Source organism: Haliaeetus albicilla, chromosome 13 (genome assembly GCF_947461875.1).
Source record: "Haliaeetus albicilla chromosome 13, bHalAlb1.1, whole genome shotgun sequence".
NCBI lineage: Eukaryota > Metazoa > Chordata > Aves > Accipitriformes > Accipitridae > Haliaeetus > Haliaeetus albicilla.
In genome coordinates, this window is record NC_091495.1 from 15,662,506 (window position 1) to 15,684,867 (window position 22,362).

The following is a 22,362-nucleotide window of genomic DNA, read 5'->3' on the forward strand; positions in this document are numbered from 1 at the left end:
GTTCCACAGAGAAAAAAAAGAAAACACACACACTACCCCTACCTCCACCTCCTCCTAGTGCTTGGCTAGGCTTGTAGTTCTCAGCCTGGCTTTTGCTGTTATACCCAGTATGAGCCTAAGCAAATTCCAATCCACTCCTCCCTCTGAGGCTCCCATTTATTTAAACAAGTGGGACCAGAATTGCTGTACTTCCCGAAGTGCTGTTGTAGCTGAACCAGCTTATAAAGCAGTTCTGCTACAGGTAGCAATTAAGAACATGCAATGGGGAATTTCACACTGCAGAGGGGCCAGAGCAACACAGCAGCCATTGCTAGAGCTTCAGTACTGGCAAAGTCAAAAGCAACACTCAGCTGCTCTGTAACTTCCTTAACTCAAAAGACTATTAGCTGGAATTGTTGCATAAACTTAATAACAGAGTTTGTTTGGTTGTTTTGTTTTTTGGTTTTTTTTATTTAGAGGCTGTCCCACCATTCTATTATCTGTCATTAATTTTCCATATGTTCCCCTCAGCACTGCTCTTAGGCTGGGTTCGGTTTACAGAGTCGGATCGGATTTCTTTACAAGCCAGGACATTTGCTGGCTTGCTTACTAGCTTGAGGCCAGTTGTGTTTGAGTGAGGCCCAAGCAAAACAATCGAGATTTGGTGACTTTCCAGTGACTAGGCACCAAATCTGCATGATCCAAGGTTGTTGGTTTTTAAAAGTTTAAAATTTTTAAAGTAGAAGTTCTTTCATTATTTCAGATTATTTTTTAAAAAACAGCTGCTGGCTGATACTTGCTCAAATACTGCAGCATCCCTCTGCTTACTATAAAGCAGAGCTTTTTGTTCTGTTTTCTTTACACTAACCATAAGGCAACAGTTTCTTGGTTATCTATATTTTTAATCACAGATGGGGAAATGCACTGGTATATTTGGAAGAAATAAACTGATGAGAAGGAGATCAATGAACCGTTTTGTTTCTAGTATTTGTACTAGATAATGAAGTCTAGTGTTTGCAACTCTTTCTCTCAAAGGCATGCAGATTTCATGTGAAACCCTCCTCTAATTCAAATCTGACTTCTAGAAACATTTCTTACGCTGTCACAATCTGTGAATCAATAAAAAGTAATTAAAAGTGAAGTGTCCTTCCATCTAAGCCTTAAAAGTAAAATAATGAGTACCTGAATAATCACTGATCCTCTAACTATATCCCTGATTATTTAATTCCTTTTTTTTTTTTCTCCCTGTTTTTAGCTTTATTATTCTTGGCACACCTGAAATGTATTTAAATTATTTGGGACAAGGACTATTGTAAATTGCCAAGAATATTTGGGGGCCTTATGGAAACTCTAAAGTAGAACTGCAAAAGTAATTTGACACCGAAGGACCTCCAGACCTTTGAAAATCCCCCATTTTATACTCCCCGCCACATATGTACAGAAATTTAAGGTAGTAGAACCAGAGTACAGTCCAAACATGACACAAAATGAAAATACCAGTATTAGATACTGTGTTTCAGGTTTAGTCAAACACAGAGTAGCAGGTTAGTAAGAAGTAGTTTGAAAATACCTTGAATGCAAAGGGATTCTCACAAAAGTGTACATCTTGTCTGTCCTTAGCTGGTGCAAAGGCATTCCCTGATTTTGCTTCATAAATTTAAGCAGTGTGGTATAGCTGTTGTAACAGATGGCATGTGAAAGTTATATGAATGCTGCATATAAATGTAATATTGTCCATATTGTTATTAGTAGTAGCACCTATCAAGGTAACCAAGCACAAGACCCTGTAGAGCTAAACATTTACATAAATGCAGATAAATATTTTGTTCCATACACAAGCAGCGTGAGGTCCCACAGCGCTGAAAACTGCAGCTCCTGACTGCTAGGAGTGCGCTTGTGTGCTGGGATCCAGAGATTTGGGAGGCAGAGAATATAGGTACCCCACAGAGAGGGCTGAGCAGGAGCTGCCCATATTAGCCATTAGGAAATGTGGAGGTTATTTGACTTAGCTTAAGCCTCTCTGGAATTTAGTTGCCTATCTCAAGGCAGAGATCTCCACCCTCCTCCACTGCTATCCAGACCTCCTCCACTAAAACAGTAAGAGAAGTGGGTGCTGTTGCTGCCAGGCCTGTTTTACTCAATCGCTACAACTGGACCACGCCCTCGGACTGGGGAGATTTGGGCTCAGCTCCCTCTAGGCATGAAGGGATTTGAACCTGTGTTATTCACACCTGTGCTAAAAACAATCAGGCTATATGTTATCCTGCTCTGGAAAGTTCCTCCTAAAGCTGTTTCTTTTGGCATGCTTAGGAAACGAACCTAAGGAAACAAACCTAAACCAAACATCATATCAACTCTTTTTTATTTTTGTCTTTCACATTTAATCTTCTTAAAGGGACAATTTATTCACTATCTGAGGCTATTTACAAAGTAAGTACTTCCTTAAATACGGCACCATTGCGATGTCCTAAACTGCATGTGCTTCCCCACAAAGCAAATTAGAGTTTGATGAAAGAAGGGTTAAATAAATAGTCCAACATAGAGAAGAGAGAGGAACTACCATAGTCAACTCATTCAGGGCCTGGAAGTGTTCTGCAGAACCCAGCAGCTCATCCCACCAAACCACAGGGATCTCCTTTTTCTTGTGTTTGCTTTACGATTTATGACACAGGGAGGAAGGGAAGGAGATTGGAAGAGGGGGACAGGTGAGGAAGAAAACAGAAAGACTCAGTGGCAAAAGGAAAAGGCAGATTTGCAAGTCATCAGCAAAAGTGCAGTTGTTTGGATATTATACCCTGTGGTAGGTCAGACAGAGTGTAGAGAGGAGAGGGGACAGTCCACACACTGAGATCCCTACAGAGATCAGAACTACTGCAGAACCACCAAATAACCACCACCAACCACTAAATGTGGAGCTGAGAGAGAAAAAAGAAAATTAGGGGGGATAGCTGGGAAAGAACAGTCACAGGAGCCAAGAAAGGGCAAGATTTCAAGGAGTCTATGGTGTGAACAGCATTAAGAGCAAGTGATAGGTAAAGAAAGTTGAGGCTGCAGAATAGACCTGTGACTGGATCAGGAAAATGCCAGTGGGGGATTAACTACACACTACGGGTTTCTGTGCTTAGATACAAAAAGCTTTACAAACCAGATTGTTGGCAAAATTTCATGAGTCCCACAATGGAATAATTAAAATAAAAGCTGTTCACTGAAGTTATTTTTGGTGGGCATGTTTGGATCAGAGAGTGCAGTTGTTGAGCACAGTATAACACATGCCAAAAGTCCTATTATGTGCCTGCCACTGCGCCCTGCCATACTTGGAAATATGTTCAAAAACTGTGGTAGAGAGTCCTTATTGGCTTCACACTTGAAGGACAAACCAGTGCTACACATTTCAGTTGGAGGTCGCAGTGCTGATCCTGAGCCATTTCTCCAGGAGGCAGAGGCCTTCTCAGTTGAGTCCAGGCAGGGAGACGTTTGCTCTGTGGCAGACCTCAGAGCAGGCAGGGGACTAGTCTAAATGGGGTATTCCTACTCAAAATTCATACATAGATATTCTAGAGTGACAGGGGCATAGAAGTCAACAAAATTTTATACCATGTGGTGACCTTCCTATCTGATGAAATGGGGTGCTCATACCAAAATACCTTCACAGCTGAAACAGGCTGGCAAACTAGATGGTAAAGCATTTAAGACCCATTAGAAAAATATCACCCCACTCAGGTATAACATTTTTGTTTTCTTGAAGTGGAGTTCCTCAAAGGACCCTGCAGATAAGCCGTGTGCTTTTCTGAATGTTCCCTAACCACATGCTTTTTTCCTGAAAAAACACAAAGTTCAAAAGTTGCTGTAAATGGAGACAAACAGAATACAAAACGAGTTCTGAAACAAGTGTGAACCAGAAATTTCAGAGGAGGAGACAGAAGACACCTTTTGATTAAGGATATATCAGGCCCAGAGGCTTTAATTGCTTATATGGAAAACTGCTAGACATCTAACCAAATTCAAACTTCTTTAAACCCAAACACTAGGTATATGGCTTGAAGTGGCTGAAGCAAACTTGAAGCATTGCAAGAAACAACTGTCGCTACCCATCTGCCAGGGACCATCGCCTCCTAGGAACAGAAAAGCAGAGCACGTACCTAATTTGTTAACTGTTCTAGTGAAACCATACCCACAGTACAATACTGCTTCTCCCGTGCAGTAGACGTATGCCAGCAACTTTTTCCTCAGGAATGTCTCCTTCCTTCAGCACAACAGCTCCTGATGACTTACAACAGGGCAAATTGCTTTCCTTTTCTCCAAAGGTTATTTTTAGCTCAACACTTGACAATGCAGGTTGACCCTACTTGCTGTTATGCAGATACAGCCTCCAGACAGTGATTTTCCAAATCAGGCTTTTACTGAAAAAGAAAAGAAAACAAATCTGAGAAGGTCCTTAAAAAGGAAAGAGAAGAGATACATATCTTTACTTGTTGAGTGTTTGGGGTTTTTTTGAGGGGAGTGGTTGTAATTTGCCAAATTCTTATTTAAACAGCTTAGAATTACTTAGCGTTTAACTCAGCCACGAAAGTGTTAACTAGCATATGTATGAGGGCTGAGACCAGGTTTTTGAGAACTGCTGTATTTCTGTCATCTGAAAGTAAAACACTGGGTTAGGAAAATCCAAATGGTGGCTTCATCCTCAGAATGACAGCAGAAGGAAAAATATTTGCACTTTTCCCCCTCTAAGGAGAAGATTGGAAAGGAGCAGTTCTCCCAGGACACTCCCTTTATTCTCTTGACAGCAAGAGCTGTGCTGCTGAGACTGTCTCCAGTCACACGTTACTAATACCCCAACTTCTCCTGTCTGGAGCCCATGCTGCAAATATTGTTTTTGCCAGAAATCACAATGTTCATTGGCCTTGTTTTGTGAACACCAGACTCCTCTGCTCCATACCTCTGCAGGTGATTTCTGTTCAATGGGTTCTCAGAAGCTACACAGCAGAGCCAGGACTTGTCTAGAGTTTGCAGAGACAAAATCTTCCTCCAGCTGCACCTATATAGCTCTGTTACACCCTCCGCTGTCATGGATGTTATTTTGTACATCAGAAAAAATTATCATCTCAATAATCTCTACTGATCTTTTTTTTGTTCAACATCTGAATCTGAGACTTCTGGGGTCAATTATGACTTCCTAAAAATGCAGCCTGGATTCAGACACACTGTTTTCCCTGACATTGCTTCTCACTATTCTTAAAAATAAATAAACATCTATTAAAATAACCACACTGCTCTCTTTCAAATCTTACCTTGAACTGCTCATTTTCTGCAATACCCATTTAAAACGTTAACCGCAGTACAATTACTGCGGCGCTTAGGCTGTGCTGATCAGTATCGCTGTTTTTGTACTCCCTCCTCTTGTCTGTCTCCATCTCCTGACTCTTTGTTGTATGTTTAGACTGTGAGCTCTTTAGCACAGAGATCGTCTTTACCTTCTCAGTTTGGACAGGAGCTAGCACCATCAACCTAAGTGCTAAACTAATATAAAGGATTAACAGGGAAGACGGCTTTGCTTTGTTTATGAGAGACTGGCTACTCGTGACATGTTGGAGTTCGTTGTGCACAGATGGGAGAAACATTATTTGTACAAGAGACATTAGACATCAATCTGAATTTTAATCTACAATGTTCAAAATTAGAAATTATTGTGAATACTTTGATGTCTTGCTAAAATTTGGGACATCTTAAGAATAATCTTCTTTAAATGCTTTTGACATAGCGTATGTCATAAATACCACTTCCAAGTACATCTTTTCAATTTCTTTCTTCTCAACTTCTCCTGCCTGGAAAGACGTATTGATTTTGAAAGATTCAGGGGCCCCAGACTCAGGGCCAGATTCTATTCTCCTTGGCAGGTCTGTAAAACCAGAGCAAGTCCACCGACCAAAGCTGAGCTCCAGGGAGGAAAAAGAGTATTTAACACTTTTATGGGTCCCATGCTTTGTTATATTCTCACCTCCCTCCACAACCTCTTTAAAACACAACACCAAAATACCTGACGCTTACATTGATCGGCTCATGAGCAGCACGGAGCTGTGTGGGAGCACCCATGCTGGTCAGAGGCTCCCTCGCACTACCAAGGGGCTGTCAACAGAAATGGCACAGCAGCTCAGCCTGACTTGGTAAAGTTGCTAGAGATAGACTCTCTGCTGCCTTATTTATTTTCATACTGAAGAAATATGAGTTACTGTGGTAAAAGTTTCCATCGAGTGGGAGATTCCCAAGCTGGGTCTTCGGAGGTTTTCACTTCTTGCTAGCAGGGCCTGGGTGCAGTTTACACAGACCAGCTGATGGGCTCCCACATTGAAACCAGCCAGCCAGTTTGCACAAGTCTCTCATTCTAAAATATGTGTAATTTATTTGAGCTGATAGAGAGGATAAGAATCAACTGTCTGTCTCCCAGTTAATAAAAAACATACAATGAGAGCAGAGCTCTGCCAGCATATCTTGTTTACCCAAAAATGTTTGGCATTAAATGTGAAATCGGAAATGAACTCATTATCTGATTATTTTCATTTTGAAGAATTAAGTGCTTTGGGGGAAAGGCTTGTCTTAAACAGTCCACTCATATGGATGACTAATTGCAAATACATATCTCTGAAGAAGACAGCAAATGCTCGTGACTCCCAGGGTAGGACATAACACTATCAATTTGGACAAAAACGTTAGGAGTATCCTCTCACATGACTTACTTCAAAACAGAAGGAAATCCATTTAAGCTAGCAGCATCATGCCCATACAGGTGAGAAGAAAAAAGTTTCAAAAAAGGCTATGCCCTGTAATTCTTAGCCAGGCAATATGGGTAAGAAGTGCTTAACAATTACTTGTAGTATATTTGCCCCTTCCCCTACAAAAAGATAATTAAATAGCAGTATGGATAGTTATAACTTTCTAGATGTAAAAGTATGTTGAAAACAGGATCCCTCAGTGGTATAAATGAAAATACCTCAGTGAAAATTAAGCAAATGGAATCAGATACCCATTCAGGGCTACTAATGTTTTAGGAAAACTTCCCATTCTCGCACCAAACCCAAGTCACTGCTTTCAAGACAGCCCATTGGGCTGCACCCTTTTGTTTCTCTCCTGCTGCTTCTTCGCTCCATTCTCATCTATTTGATCTTAGCTTTCAGTGTTTTCTGGTTAGCCCTCTCCGTAGCTGGCTCAACAGCTGCTGCTCCTTCTAGGGCTGCTGAGTGCCTCGTCTGTACTCAAAACGCTGCTTTCTTTTCCTGTTGGCGACTGGGGTGAATTTCAGAAAGGGTACCATGGAGCCCTCCACTGTGTGTCAGCACTGTGCAAGTTAAACAAGTATGTGTCCTCCATTGAACATTTGGCTCTTTCCTTTTTACTCCAAATATCCCCATTCTCATGTGCCCTGTGAACCTATCTGCAATATCACAGTGTGCATGGCTTAAACTTCCCTTTCCTCTTAACCACATTTTAAATTTTTTTAAATTTTTTTTTTTTTTTTGGCTAGCCCAGCAATCTAGAGGCAAAAGTACATTGAGTGGTGTCCAGGAAGGCAGCAAACATCCCAAGATGATTCTGGGCTGCCCAGCAAGCCAACACATTGCTTCACAGGCTTCTCACAGCCCACAGGCTGTGTGTAGCATAGGCAGGGACAGCCCAGATGCCTTCCCTCCAACTCAGCCAGTACGCAGAGCAAGTATCCAACAATTAGTCAGCTGAATCACTGCACACTTGGTCCCTATCACTCAGTTCAGATATCTTTACAGAGCAGATCCAGTCAGGAATGAGAAGTTATGTTGTCTGGGTGAATAGCATTAGGGTCCCCAAAACTCTGCAACTACCATTTGTGATTCTTCCTTAGTCTATGTTCTCCATTAGTTAGGGTGGATGGGGAGAATACAACTCCCCAGATCATGCCTTTAAACTTAAGTAATTTCAAAGGACAGATCCCATCAACTGCAATATTCACTCTCTGTGATCACATAAGAATGACACAGTGTTTTGCAGGAAAATGCACTAATGTAGGTAGAATTCTAAAAAAAAAAAAAAAAAAAGTATCATTGCAGATATAGCCTATAAAAGAACATTATGGAAAAAAAAAAACCACCTGAAAATGTTATGTTCACACCAGCAAAGATACACATTCCCAGCCTAATGCTGATGTGACAATTTCCAGGTACTCTTGTCTCTTCTCTTCCACATAGCAGTGCACACATCAGAGCTTGCCTTCTCTCCGACAGCTGGTCTAAGGCAGTGAAGGGTCACCAGTACTGTTCCGTTTCAGTTCCTGGAGGCTCCCTGCTCTGGCAAAATGCCACACTTCCTGAGCAGCTCTGTCTTGCCCCAGAAGCTGAAGAAGTATTCCCTATTTGAACTGTTAAACTTTCGTTTCCTATCTGATGTTGTCGCAGCATGAGCAGCATTTTAAAGTCTATTTCAGTGTTTGCTCTTTCATCTTCAAATCTCTGAAAGATCCTATTTTGGATTGAAAGGTACAAATGAGCATGAACTTTGTGAGTTCTTTGGTATGGCAAATGTAAGCTTTTAAAACAAGGTATTTGAGGTTTTCTTTCCATTAAACTATAGAAAGTAATTAACTCGGAAGTGTAAACAGTTAGCAAATGTGAACACAACAGAATAGAGTGTTTGACTCTCTTTTCATTCCAAACAAAATGGAAAAGAGGAGGAGTAATAACTTTCTCGAAGGAATTTGTCACATGTTGTTTGCACATATCTTTCACATCTTGTTCTTTCGCAGCCTGTTAGACCCTGGAGTTGAAGCTGCATTCTTCAACTTCCTTCTGTAATCCAGACCAAACCATGTCACCCATAGCTGTGTTTTTATCTCATTGAATACTAAGGTTTTCACTGTTTGTTTGGGGTTTTTTAATTATTATTAATATGGTGTCTAAAATAGTTTCTAAGAAATTGAAAGTTACATCTGCTCTCCACATTACCAAAAACGTACAATGGTGCTGGTTTCCGTCACTCTTGATGTTGCTGTTACTGACACCTTTCAACACTTGTAATAGTGCTAAGTGTTTATCTCATTAAAGAAGTGCAGTCAAAAAAAAAATGACGATCACCTCATCACCATTGCCATTGCCGGTTAAAGAAAGCATCTTGTTGATCAACGTTCATGCACAGAGAAGAGCAAACTTGTCCTAACATTTTCATGGACACAATGTCACCAGGAGTCTTTTCCTATAGTTTCTGCTTTTAAAATTATTTCTCTCAAATTCATTGGCTTTAAGCCACTTTTGGGTTGGGACTGCAACTTTGAGCTGGTCCTCTCACCTGCTCCCTTCACCTAGGGAGAATGTGCAGCTGAAGACGAAGTGTCAGAGTTAACCATAGACCCCTTGTTAACTTCAATCCTTAGCAAACCATTTCATTGATTTCTAACACACTATACCATGTCACGCAGGCGTATGTAGTGCAAGACCATTTCCTTCCCTTGCCTAGCCCTGTAGCCAAATGGGTCCAGATGTAAACAGCAGGTGGGAGGAGGCTACGGTCTTCCTGAGGAACTGATCGATCAGTCTTGCAGCAGCTACCATAAAAGACACTAGGTAGATATACAGCCAACCATGGGGAATTAGGGACTCACTCATTGATATTTTAGCTGTAATGTAAAAATTCAGTTTGGAATGTTGAATGAAGCAATATTAAGCTGAAGTCTCTACACCATTTGTATATTTTCATCTGTAAGTTTTGTATGTCTTTGAAATGGCTTCAGCTTGTCCTAAGTGGTAATGCTAATCTATTTTGTTTCATACAAGCTGGAAGCATTGAGAAAAGTTACTTTCCTCTGCTACTTCATCTCTAAATGTGCTAGGTACTGAATCACAATTCACAACTCCTGTGAATGCAGTTTCCTTCTTTCCAAAAAGCTGGGTCAGCAGAAATATAGATACCTATTAAAAAAAAAAAAAAAAAAAAAAAAAAGCCATGTTTTCAGGACCATTGAGGCCGGTAGGAATCCACCTTTTAGTATCAATGAGCTTTGGCTTGGGTGCTCGGTGCTGGATCACAACGTCAGTTTCACAGTGCTCTCCTTTCTCTTATGGAGCACAGTACAGGACACAAGAGGCAAGCTGCACAGGCATCTCCAGCTGCATGCCTGATCAGTAACAACTTGAACTGTTGGCATCACAGCCTGAATAACAGTACAGATCTAGCAGTTCAACAAGCTGCGTATCCACTACTGTTTCAGTCTGTCTTCAAGGAGTAATGAAGAGGAAGGGTAACAGTTGTCAGTCCTTTCTGTTAAAGGCTGATCTACTCTCAGCCTACTGTGTTATGGCCTTTATTTTTCATGATTTTTATTATCAAATATTGCATTTTGTTTTCCTGATATAAATATGGTCAAAAGTATTGTTTGTTAGCACCTGGCATATTCAGTGGGCAGATTCCAAATTTATTGGAGTGGTTTGGTTTATCGTACTTTTGGGGTAGGGAGAATTGGCATGAATCAGCTTTTCCATCAATAGAGTTTCCCACATCTTCTGGAACCACCCAGTAAGTGTGGGTGCATGGGTTGATTTCCACACTGCTGCTATTGTTGTTCAGGTTTTCTGTGATTCTGCACTCATAACTGAATGCTACATGCCTAGAGAAGGAAGGGAAGACATTGAACCAAAGATCAGACACACATGCCATCTCTTACGAGATTTTTCAATTTTTTGTGTTGATTTTTTCCCTGTCACGTTGCGTGCTGAATTGTGCCACCAACTTTTTTTGCACATAGGGTATTTTCTGGTCTTAGTTAACCAGCTCCTTAGGGACTCAGGTTTACTCAAAATATAAAGCAGACACTACTATGACAGCCAAATACACTGTCTCAGAGAAACAGCAAATAAACCGATCCCATTTGTCTTCAGGTTAATTTGGAAGATGAGGATATGTAGCAGAAAACACGTCAAGTCCTGTTGCATGCTCTTGGGAAAGTTACGTTACATTAACCCAACTTCATCTGCAGCTCTGGAACTTGAGAGCAGAAGCAGAAATGGCCAAGTAGCTTCCAGCTGAGTAAGCACACATTTTATACAGCAGCTTGTTTTAATAAAGTCTTGTTCTCTGTTATATTGAGGATCCATGCACTACAAGCAGCACAAAATCAAAAAAAGTCTATGGAAAGTTTAAGGCTCAAGCAGAATAATCATATTTATTACTGTCAGAATTTACCAACAGTGCCCACAAAGGCACTTAAAATGGAAATCTGTGTCTTGTGCTGAAGCATCACAAATGAAGCAAAATACCAAGCAACTTCTCAGGTTGACTAGGACACCTGGTCATTCCACCTCCTAGCCCATCTCTGAGGATAGCACTAAATAGTGAATGAATTGAATTTAGCTGCTGCTGAGGTGCCAGGTTAAGGACATATGAAAAAGATGCACTTTAAGATGAGCACATTAAGATTTTATGACACTTCAGAGTGCCCTATGTTTTTCAGAGCAGTAAAGGACATGTAGCTTCTTCTCAAAAGAGATTATAATCCATATTTGCAGATGATTAAAGAACATAACTGTAAACAGAGGTGAAGAAAAAAAAGGTAGGGTTAACATGAATATGGAAAATTGTTAATAAATAGAAAAGCCCATACACAGGGCAAATTAACCATTCTATATTTCCATAAGAAACATAAAGTTTAAAAAAAAAATTAAAAAAATCTTCTGGAAATATCCACATGCAAGGAAGATTGCAACTATATGAGATTTGGGCATTGCCATAAGTCAAGGACACATCTGAACACATGTAATGGCTATTCTCATTAGCCTTGATGAGATGAAGTGTATCAGGAAAGTTCACGTTAGCAGTCTCATCACAGTGGCATGTATGTTGCACAGATGAGAGCTGTCATAAATACTTAAGTTTTGACAGGCATGTTTTGTAAACCCTCTTAAGCTTTAGACGAAATGATAACAGGTTCTAGCCCAGGTGGCTGGCTGTGGTGGCACGGACACATTTAAAACAGTGGCTTAGCCTGTACATCACATGTTCGTTTTTTCATTTTCCATGTCCTTGTGCTACAGGACATACGAGGTTGATACCCTCAGCTCTTTCCAGTCTTACACAGTCTGAATTTACAGCTGCAGTTGAGCAATCCACTTGATGTCTTGTTTCTAAGACACACTGTCTCTCTCTCTCTGTCCATATTTCTGTTTAAATAGCAAAAGGTCTTCCCCTTGCTTTGCACGGATCTTTGTACACTGGTAATTCTTAACATTTGCAAGCCTATCCGCCTCTTTTTCCCCTCAAGTCAACTACAGAAATGACAGTGTGACTCTTCTGCAGAGAAGCCACACACAGCTGCAAGACACGCTGATTACAGAGGGTACTTCTACCAAAGCACGCTCTTTGACCAAAGTGCTGCCGCCTGCACTGTATCGCAATGACTGTTCTCTCATTGATGCCTCAAAGCATTTGGGTTCCCACGTCAGATATGAAAATGAATAACCATTATTTCTTCTGCAGGGTAGCTGCAATGCTAGAATTGCATAAATAGCATATAGTAGCCATTGTAGCCCAATCTGGGGCCTCCCATCAGATTTTATGAACAGAAGAGGGTTGGGTCTAGTTGATAATATGGCAAAGAGATGAGAGGGGAAACCCCCAGCATGGCAGGAACTGGTGTGAGTGAAACAATAGCTGGAACTCTGAGTCATTGCTGAAGCAAGGTCCAAACATGAGCATCAGAGGACACACTGTACTCCAGAAAGAGCCAGCTTCTGGATAAGTTGCACACACGGAGACCTAAAAAATGTTTAATTTTGAAAATGTTAAAAATCCCTCTACACATATTTCAAGAATGAGATCAATATACCCCAGGTGGTTTTAAATTTGGTAACTACATTTTGCCAGACTCCAGCAATTTTAACTGGATTTTAGCCTGTTCTTTGCTTTTCTGTCTTTTACAATGGTAGAGTACTGCACCTTAAGCAGTATTAACTAATAATTCTCTGTATTCGCTTACCATAGAGCAAATGAGTGCTTTAAAAGTATTTCCTGACTTAGGCCTTATGATCATGCAGAAAGTTTGAAAAGTCTGGTAAAGACAAGGAAACAGAGTCCAAGAGCTCTCGGATTTGTTGAAATGCCATAAAGGAATGCTCTGTTTGGGGGAGGCAGACAGTCTGATTATGTGGTGTAGTATGATCACAAAGCCAGGAGGAAAAAGAGAGAAAACACTGAGCTCACCTGTCTGCCTAAGGCCAATCTTCTTGTTTTTTAATGCAGCTCTTGCTCTCACTACCTGAGTGAAATCATACTTGGAGACAGTGTGTCCTTTAGGTCAGAGCCGCAGTCACAAGACTGCCTTTTCTCTCTTGCCACAGAAGGTTTTGCATTTCAGGAGTTGATGAAATGATCCCTGCATAATGTAAACAGGACTCAGTTCAGCTGAATATAATAGATTTACCCAAGATTTCAAGTGAACACTGAGAACTGCAAAGCACTTTAGGTGAAAAGCTCAGTTTCAGGGAAGATATTATTCACTGCAGATTTTTAAGAATGAAAACACCAGCTGAGTCAAACTATTCCAAAGCCAGAATATTTTATGTATGATCAGCTTAATAAATGGAAAAATGTGTAAATCTGCTCCTTCTAGAGCATTATAAAATGACATTACATAGGAGATTGATTTCCAGAGCTCCCACGGGTACAGTCTGTTTTCCTGATGCACATGTCTAAGCACCATTAACACTGTTACCAGGGGGACAATATACATGTCAGTATAAAGTACATGATCAGAACCTTCTGAATTACAACTCCCTAATTAGTGTCCCTGTGTCAATTATCCCATTCAGGATGTCAAATATTTCATGAGGATTAAATTTCAAAATACGCTGACTCTCTGTTTGATATATAAAATTCCAAATGGCTGCTCAACATATATCAATGTTACTATATCACATACAGCAGGTAAAAGATTAAAGTCCTTTCACATACCTCTACAATTTTAAGCTACCATGCTTTTGATAGCATTTAATTTGCACCACAGTTGCACTTATATATTTTCACTTGTGGGGATACTTACTGTGCAAAATGGAAGTAAAAAAAGGTTTCACATTTTCAGCCAGCATTTTCCTTTCCAAAATAGCAACACCATTGTAATTCAATACCCAAACTGAACCTCTCTGACCCTGAATCTAAAACTGAAGGGTAGGGGAGAGAAGGAAAGGAAGAAGAAAGGGGGCTCTACAATGCTGATGTCAGAGAAATCTTTGCTTCATCGTGTATTCTTCACTGCCAGGGAGTAAAGAATGTGCGTGTATGCAGCTGGGATGTAAGCGTATCCAGTTGGAACTGTTTTGGCTTTCAGATTAAATCAAGCTTCCCCTAAGAAATCTGGCTTTCTTGACATAAATTAATATTCAAGTTCTAAACCAAACTTGGCCTCCATCTATTAGAAGAAGTAGATCTCCAGGTGAGCAAAATAACACTGAGCTGATTCAACAGGGCAGAGGCACACACTAAAAATAAAATCTCTGTGTAGTCCCCCAAACTTAAGTGTTTTCCAGAATGAAGATGAACCAATGAATCAAGTTCTAAATTATTTTACACCTAGGGCAGCTTTAATGCTTCACAAATTGAAATCTTTGAAAGTTTAATGTTTGGTTTAACTTGTTAACCTTTCCTTTAGTTATCACTTTTTCACTGTCACTTTTCCACAGATACCACAATCAAAAAGTGGTTGCATAAAAACGCTCTAATGAGCAAATTTACTGACTGAAACCAGGACAAAGAATATTAATTGACTATTGAAGAAAATGCACAGAAGGCAACTTTAGAGTTTATAATTGTAAATACTGTGTCAGAAACACAGCCCTCGCAATGACACTTGTCTATTTTAGATAGAAACAAGTACTAGCAAGAGTAATCTGCTCATATTCTGTTATTAGACCACACAATAGACTATTGAGCAAACAACAACCCAAAAATTAGTCCCAGAAACAATAAAGTAAATAATTTAAAATATCAAAGGAAAGAGGATCATGTTTGGCTACAAAGAGGCAAAATACAGCAAATAAGTTGTCTATTACAAAGAAATATCCAGAGTCCCAACCAAGGGCTTCTTGTACTTCATTTGTGCTGTAATAGCATATGGAGTGGGCTAAAGGTAAGAGATTAGAAAGAGCCAAACGTTATTAAAATACAAAGGTCTAAACTATAGTGGCTTTTAAGATCTCAGTCCAGCCTTGAGAAAAGGGGAGAGGAAAAAAACCCAACACCTCCCCCAGAAAAACCCAAACAAACAGAAAAATCTGAATGAAACCAAAATGCCTAGAGCAGCTTTACATGTTCATAAACTACATTTTACCAAGTAATTTCAAGGACATTTTCAAAGTCTTGCAGTTAAGCTCCTGCCCTTGATGCTCTCTGTAAACGGGAACTCCCTTTAACCCACCCCTGTGAGAGCTGCAAACCACTGAAGACAGGGAATCTTTTATTAGACACATGCAGAGTGAAAAGTGCAGTGTGGCTCCTCCCTGTGCTCTCATCTCAAAGCAGATCCTGAACACAACTCCAATACAAATATTACAACAACCATTGACATTTTCCCATTAAAATAGATCCCTTTTCCAAGTTACCTTTTTCTTACATTTGCTATTTCACACCAACTCTATTAATAAAAGCCAGATATCATTTTCACCCTGTATTATCCTTTTTAGTGGTGCCTAAATTCACTGAGTCATCTGTGTATACTACTCTTTAATAAGCCAAGGTCAATCTAATTTCCTCCTCTAGTGCTCTCTCCCCCACAACTTCTTCACGTGTTTCAGCTTTACTTTGAAGTGACTTCCTTGCCTAGCAAGCTAAAATCCAGAAACAAAGTGCCTATCATTATGACTGCAGTTCATGCCCTGACTAGTCACAGCAGAAGGAGAATTAGACTATAATCGCCTAAACAATGTAGAATCTGTAAATCAAAACCAACCAGCTCTTTTTGGCATGTAGATCAATGAACCAGTGTAGGGGTATGAAAATCCAAGCAACTTTTCTAAGGTAAAGTCAACCTCAGCATACGGATTTGTTCAGCTTGGATTTTTTTCTCTCCTCTGCCCTTCAACCCCCAAAAGCAAGTCTTCAGAAAACAGTTTTTATTGCATCCTGAAAAACAGCAGCTTCTGCTGGACTAGAGGGCAAAATAGGCACACACAAACATAAGCTTAGAATACAGGCAGTACAGAGATTAAAAACAACCTACCTTCAGTACTACCCCGCCTGGCCTTCTTGATGGTAAGGATGTTTGCATTCCTTTGCTCTAAATATAAAAACAAACAACTGTGGCTGCTCTAATCAAAGGAGTAATAACATGTTGCCAAAAAAATTCACAATGCATCAAAACATTTATACAGACTCTAGAGTTATTTCACTGAAGAAACACAAACTACCCATAGCCACGTACAGAAAATATTCACAGAGAGTCAGAGGAACAGAGTTGCGCCTGATGGAGTAACATAAAGTTTCTTGGCACGAAGCAATAATTTCCATAACACAGTGCATAAGGGGTTTCTGCTTGCAGAAATAAAGCCCTATCATGCTGACTGATATGTCATCATGCATGCAATTTAACTGGGATAGCCCAAGTCCCACTGGAAGTCACTGACGCTTTATATTGTAAGTTACTTGAAACCTCACAGGTGTACAGGGAGATCTCTTCCAGTAACACAAATGGGCCTAAATATAATCCTGCGAAGAAGGGTCCATAAGATCAAATTTTTCCTTATCTGTCCTAAAGAAAAACATAAAATTGAAGGCTTATAAGAAAGAGTTTTAAAGTAGAATTTTTTTCTCTCTAGTTCTCTTTGGTTTCTCAGCTTTGATGTCTGCCAGGTTCATTGTATTTTCTGGGTTTTGTTCCTTAATGGCTGCAATTCTCCGGGAAAGGGGGAAGGTGGCAGAGGCCGATCTCCTGACCACATACACCCAATATGTGCTTCCCAAGGCTTCCTCTTTGTGACATTTCTGAAGTGGAAAGTTAACAACTCTCGTAAACAAAAAATCTGTAATCCTAACTCCTCCTTCCACTCAATTTTTCATGCCAGTGTGGACCAGTGTGGAAAGAGAGGGCCTCTGGAGTATCAGCTTTAGTAGATGGGGACACGCAGAATAGTGTGAAACAGTTGGAAGGCCAGGTTTAAACATGTAACCTGAAACACTGGAAATTAGAACTCACAGCGGGGCTTAGCAACAAAATCAACAATATAGGCAGCGCATGACATGTGATCACCAAAGCAGAAGCAAGGTTGCTTAAATATAGCCTCTGTAGGTATTAGAATATTTCTGAGAAGTACACATCAAGCACGAGACAGATGCTACTAATAAGTAGAGCTTTAGTCATTTATTTTTGTATTTAAATATCCAGCTATATTTATCTGAAAGACTTAACCATACCATTCCTGACTAAAGGTATGCCAGTTACTTACTGCTGTCTAGACAAAAAGATTTAAAACTGGAAAAGATAAAACCTTTGCAAGGGAACATGGAAAAGTGCTTTAAGAGTCCATGTGAAGGGCAGTATCTCTGCACTTCAGTCCCCCGAGCTCTGGCTTTAAGAACTTTGTCTATTGGGGAATTTAGTATATTAATTATTTCGTAAACAGTTTCCTAATGCTTGTTCTTGAACCTAAATTGTTTGGGTTTGGGGGGAGAGGTTAGTAAGTTATGAAAACTCTAGAAAGCTGGAAAAATCAATTAATCTTACAGGCAGGAGTGATGCCTGATGATCATCTGACACTTCTGGAGTTGTGACCGCGATGTGGTCAACCACTTCAAACTAGGACATAAAGACATGAATCATCTACAGTGAGTAAGCTGTCCCACTTCCAAATTTCCTGCAAAAAAATAATAATAAATCCAGACTATCTGGACACTCACCCTAAGTGTTTGGACAGCTTTAAATGATCCTGTGATCTCAGTGAAGAAATTGTTCTTGAAATGAGTTACACATTTCACCTCTATTTTTAGCATAACCATAAACCAGACCTACTAAACAGAGGTTTCCCAATCTCTGCTGCAGTAATTTGGTACCATGTGGTACATAAAGCTGGAAGGAAGCAGCATGCAAAAGAGTTATCACAGACTTCAAGGAGCAGAAAGGTGAAGAATTTCACAAGCTTCCCTAAATATTCAGAAATATATATACATTTTTTGGATAGGGCAAATATTTCTGCATCACTACATCCTTTAAGCATTTTATCACCAGCCTAAACAAATGACAGACTGAGAGCAGTCTACAGGTAACGCTTCAGAACATCAAGTTTCTATCAAGAGAGAGGACTTCAGATAGGCACAGGAATGAAATTGATACATTTCATCCCATGGTCCCTTGGTTCCCCCATTTGCATTGCACAAAAGATGCCCTGGAGAAGTAACTGAAGACAAAGCCCAGGTGATAAAAAGTCAGTGCACTGGCTTTATGCAACTCATTTCTCCCATTCTGCTGGGAGCAATGTTGAGGTTCAGGTCATGGACACAGTGCACAGTACCAAAGTATGCAGTGCTCTGTGTGGGTCTCTTACAGCCACGAGCCTCTGAGACAGCTGCAGCCTGAAACAGCAGAAGTATACATAAAGGTGGCATGAGTCAGTCACCTTTCTTTTCCCAAAACTTTACACGGGCCACTGAGCAAGAATTAATTTTACTGAATACTCACCCTTATTTCCTAAGTAGATCAAATCACTTCAGAATTTATTTTCTTATACTTGTACTAACCTGAAATACTGATCTTAAAATACTTCCAGGTATAAGTCAATACAAGTTTAACAAAAGAATTCACGTGGCAAGAATGCTAAGCAATAACTTCACCAAACCTAGTTCTTGTACTTTAGTAAGTATTGCTCTTCTTGACTAATTTTTCCTGTGACTTAATAAATCTCATGGAATCAGGTGCTATTCGAGATATGCAGAGTTGCAAAACCTATTCCTGTCTTGATATAAAATTATAGGAAGTAGACCTGGAAAGGACTTTAAAAGGTCATCTGGTTTGTCCTGAAGGCAGAATCAATATTCGTGTCACTTGTGACAGATGTATGTTCTTAATGATGGTGACTTCACCACCTCCCCAGGCTTTGCTATGTTTATGTTTAGAAAGTTTTTCCTAATAACTATTCTGACTCTCCCCTGGTGTAATTTAGCTTGTTATTTCTTATGTCTGCCATGAACAAAAAGGACATATTACTCCCTTTCTCTTCACAACAGTGAGGGTTTTTTACATCTTAATTATGGCCCTGACCCTTCCGTCTTCTTTTTGAGTGCTAAATAACTCCAATTTTTTCAAGATCTCTTTGGCTAGAGTGCTCCAAGCTGAGTCCTTACCAGTATAAAATACTAGAAAATTCACTTCTGCAGGCTGCATTCTGGTTTTCATATACATACTAGCTGGTCACTTAGCTTTTTAATAATTCATCAAGTGATGTGTAATTTGATTCACTTTCATTCTGAGATCTCTTCCAAACTGCTGTCTATTGTTTTACCCTACCCTGTATTTGTGCAATTGATTATTTCTGGCTAATAATTTGCATTTGTCCTTATTGAACTTAATCTTATTTCTTTCAGATGATCTCTCCAATTTGTCAAGATCATTTGGGATTCTAATTCTGCTTTCCACATGTTCAGAATCCCCCCATCTCCTATCAATATGCTAATTTGCTGCATATAATATTATTCCCTTATTCAGATCATTCACGAGAATATTTAACAATATTTAATCAAGAACAACTCCCTGTGAAAACTTCTCAGTATATTTCAACTAAACAATAAAATCAGGTAATTATTCTCTGAGTTTCACTTTTCATTCAGCTTTGCATTTACTCTCAAGATTATGTTTCTTTAGCTTTCCGATTAGGATATCATTCAAAAGAGTGCCAAAACTTAAGTAACGTAGGAGTGGGAGGAAACTTAGTCTACCCCCTGTAACCGTAGACTTGTTACCTCATCATAGAAGTTAGTTTGCTTTGTCATAATTTGCTCTTGACAAATTATTAACTATTCCCTCTGTCCATGCTGTGTTCTAGTCACTTATGAATGTTTAGGACATAAATTGCACAATCTTTTCTGAGATTTTGGTGATTTTGTCATCGAGTATGCAACTGACAATCAAGTACCAGCATGCAATGCCATGCAAAATTAATTTTATGCAAAAACTGAAAGGACTTTTGAATTCTTTTTTATCCAAACATATTCTTCCAATATTCACTGTTAAAGAGGGCAGCATCTGTAAGAGGTCTTGAGTAAGTACAGAACTATGCGTGTCACACATAAATGATAAATCTCATTGATCAGCACGAGTAGAAACATCCCCCTATGCTGATTTATGTCTCGATGCAGCATTCATTGGAATAAAGGCCCCCACAAAGTATATGGGTATCATGTGGTAGTGCATCAATTATGCTCATTCGAATCACACTCAAAGCACTTATGTCATATTGTTGACTCTTCAACCACCTGCTCTTGTCAAGGAGGTCTGGCACACAGTCTTTGAAGTATTCTTGATTTGCTCCAGTCATGCCCTGTTCTGATTATAAAAAAATCTGTTGTCATCATTTTCATATCAATATCTTTTGAATAGCCAGCACTATTTGTAGATGTGCATAAATGAGATGGAAAAGGTGCAGAAGATGCATAGTCTTTTTGGAGGAATACATTTTGTGCATCAGTCAGATGATATAGGCTATCTAAATACACATCTGTCAAATTAAAATCCAGTTAAAAATGAAGTAGCACAACATCGCTGACCAGAGATACTACTAAAATAGGTGATCTACTTTTTATCTGAAGTCAAGTCATGTGGAAGACCAGGAAGCATTCAGATGTAAGACTCCAACAGAATTACCCTTGAAAATAAAGATGTTGAATTATTAGACTTTATGCAAAATAAAAATCAAATGCAAATTATACCAAAACAAAGGTGTGGGGTTTGTCTGCATCAACGGGGGGGGGGGGGGGGGGGGGGTGGACACACCATAAAAATGAAGTCCGTAATGAGTTACATGAGAATAAAAATCAATTTGTAGGTCCGTTTTTCCAGGAATCAGTTCTATATCAAGAACATTACTGTAGTTTCCTGTTCACAGAAGACTTTGTGCAAAGCTTATTGCTGGAAGAGCATCTTTACTTTTGAAAGTATCCTAAAAGGTTTAGAAAGTAGAATTTCACAAGTTGTTTAGGGACAAATTTTCTCTCATGTAATCTCATTTTAAATTGAGTTATTCCAGATTTACATTAACTAGTTCAAGTGAAAAAAATAATCTTGGCTTTCATATGTAGCACATGAAGCCTTTGCTGGCCTTTCACTTCTGTTGTTACTTTATGATGTAAGGATCATAAGGATCATCCTTGATCTCTGCAAGGAATTAGATATTTATGGGGTCCTCTCCTTGCAAGTTCATCCAGAGTTTCAATTGCTAGATTTCTTTCCCCCAGTAATCTCATTCACTGAGGATTAAAAGTCCTTTATGTAAAAAATATAACATCTTCTTCCTGAATTTGCATGAGCAAGAAAAGACTAAAAAAAAAAAAACCAAAACAAAAAAACCAAAAACAGAGTAAGAGAAAATATACTTGAGGCTGGAGTCTGAGACCAAACACATCCACCTGCAGGACTCTTTTATTGGACATGTATGAATTTTTAAATTCAATAAACATGGAACAGGAGACAGTAAATTTCTCAAACCACAAATGAAAACTACTGAGGTCTGTAAGAAATGTTCAAGTTACACACGGCCTTCCGACTGTCAACTGTTCCATTCCAGAGCCAGAGGAGTTGTCCTGTCAGGAAACAGTAATGGCACAAAAGGAAAATAATCTCAGGACAATTACCAGTCCTGAGGATAAGAGGCAAATGTCCTTCCATTTAGCTATGATTAATCAATATTAATAAGGCTAATATTCACGTCTCTGCCTAAAAAAATTTGGCAACTAGCAAAACTAGAAAATTGTAACCAGGTGGTTTATTACCATCCCTTTACCCTATTACTGTCTACCTGTAAAAGGATGAGATGCAGTGGCTTGCATGAACTTCCTGAAGATGCCATCCTACTGAATGATAAATGAAAAAGAATTGACAGATAGGAAAATCGCATACCTGCTTCTTGCTAAGTAACTGTCTACAGCTATAGTGGAATAGGGCAACTGCTTTCTTCCCTCACCCCATCCCACATCAAACCAACCCTTGAAGGCAATTTCCTGAAATGGCACTTTTAGCTAATGGGAAAGCATATTGTAGGACACAGAGAGAAACTATAAATGGTAACAAGGCTTAAATTCCCCAGCTCTGGACCCCCATAACCTGTTGTTAATCTAGTCACTCTGAGGAAATGGTGGTATGATGATAATTACTTCCCAGTTCCTCCAAAGGAAGTGCTACAC

The 22,362-nt window shown here is 39.5% G+C and overlaps 2 long non-coding RNA genes across 4 annotated transcripts in view; both read right to left on the reverse strand.

Moving 5' to 3' along the window:
* The window catches only part of LOC138688590 (uncharacterized), a 117,653-nt gene extending 98,869 nt beyond the window's left edge, over positions 1 to 18,784 (reverse strand). For 2 of the 3 annotated variants that reach the window (XR_011327466.1, XR_011327465.1), the window contains exon 1: positions 16,199 to 16,392. This is a non-coding gene — a long non-coding RNA (uncharacterized lncRNA). Of the gene's footprint in view, positions 1 to 16,198; positions 16,393 to 17,698 lie in introns of those variants that run through there. The other variant, XR_011327467.1, reaches the window with a different exon arrangement.
* Positions 11,129 to 15,914, reverse strand: LOC138688591 (uncharacterized). Its single transcript, XR_011327468.1, has 2 exons — positions 14,027 to 15,914; positions 11,129 to 12,744 (listed from the first exon to the last, which is right to left on the reverse strand). It is a non-coding gene; the product is annotated as an uncharacterized lncRNA (long non-coding RNA).
* Positions 18,785 to 22,362: the final 3,578 nt, after the last annotated feature.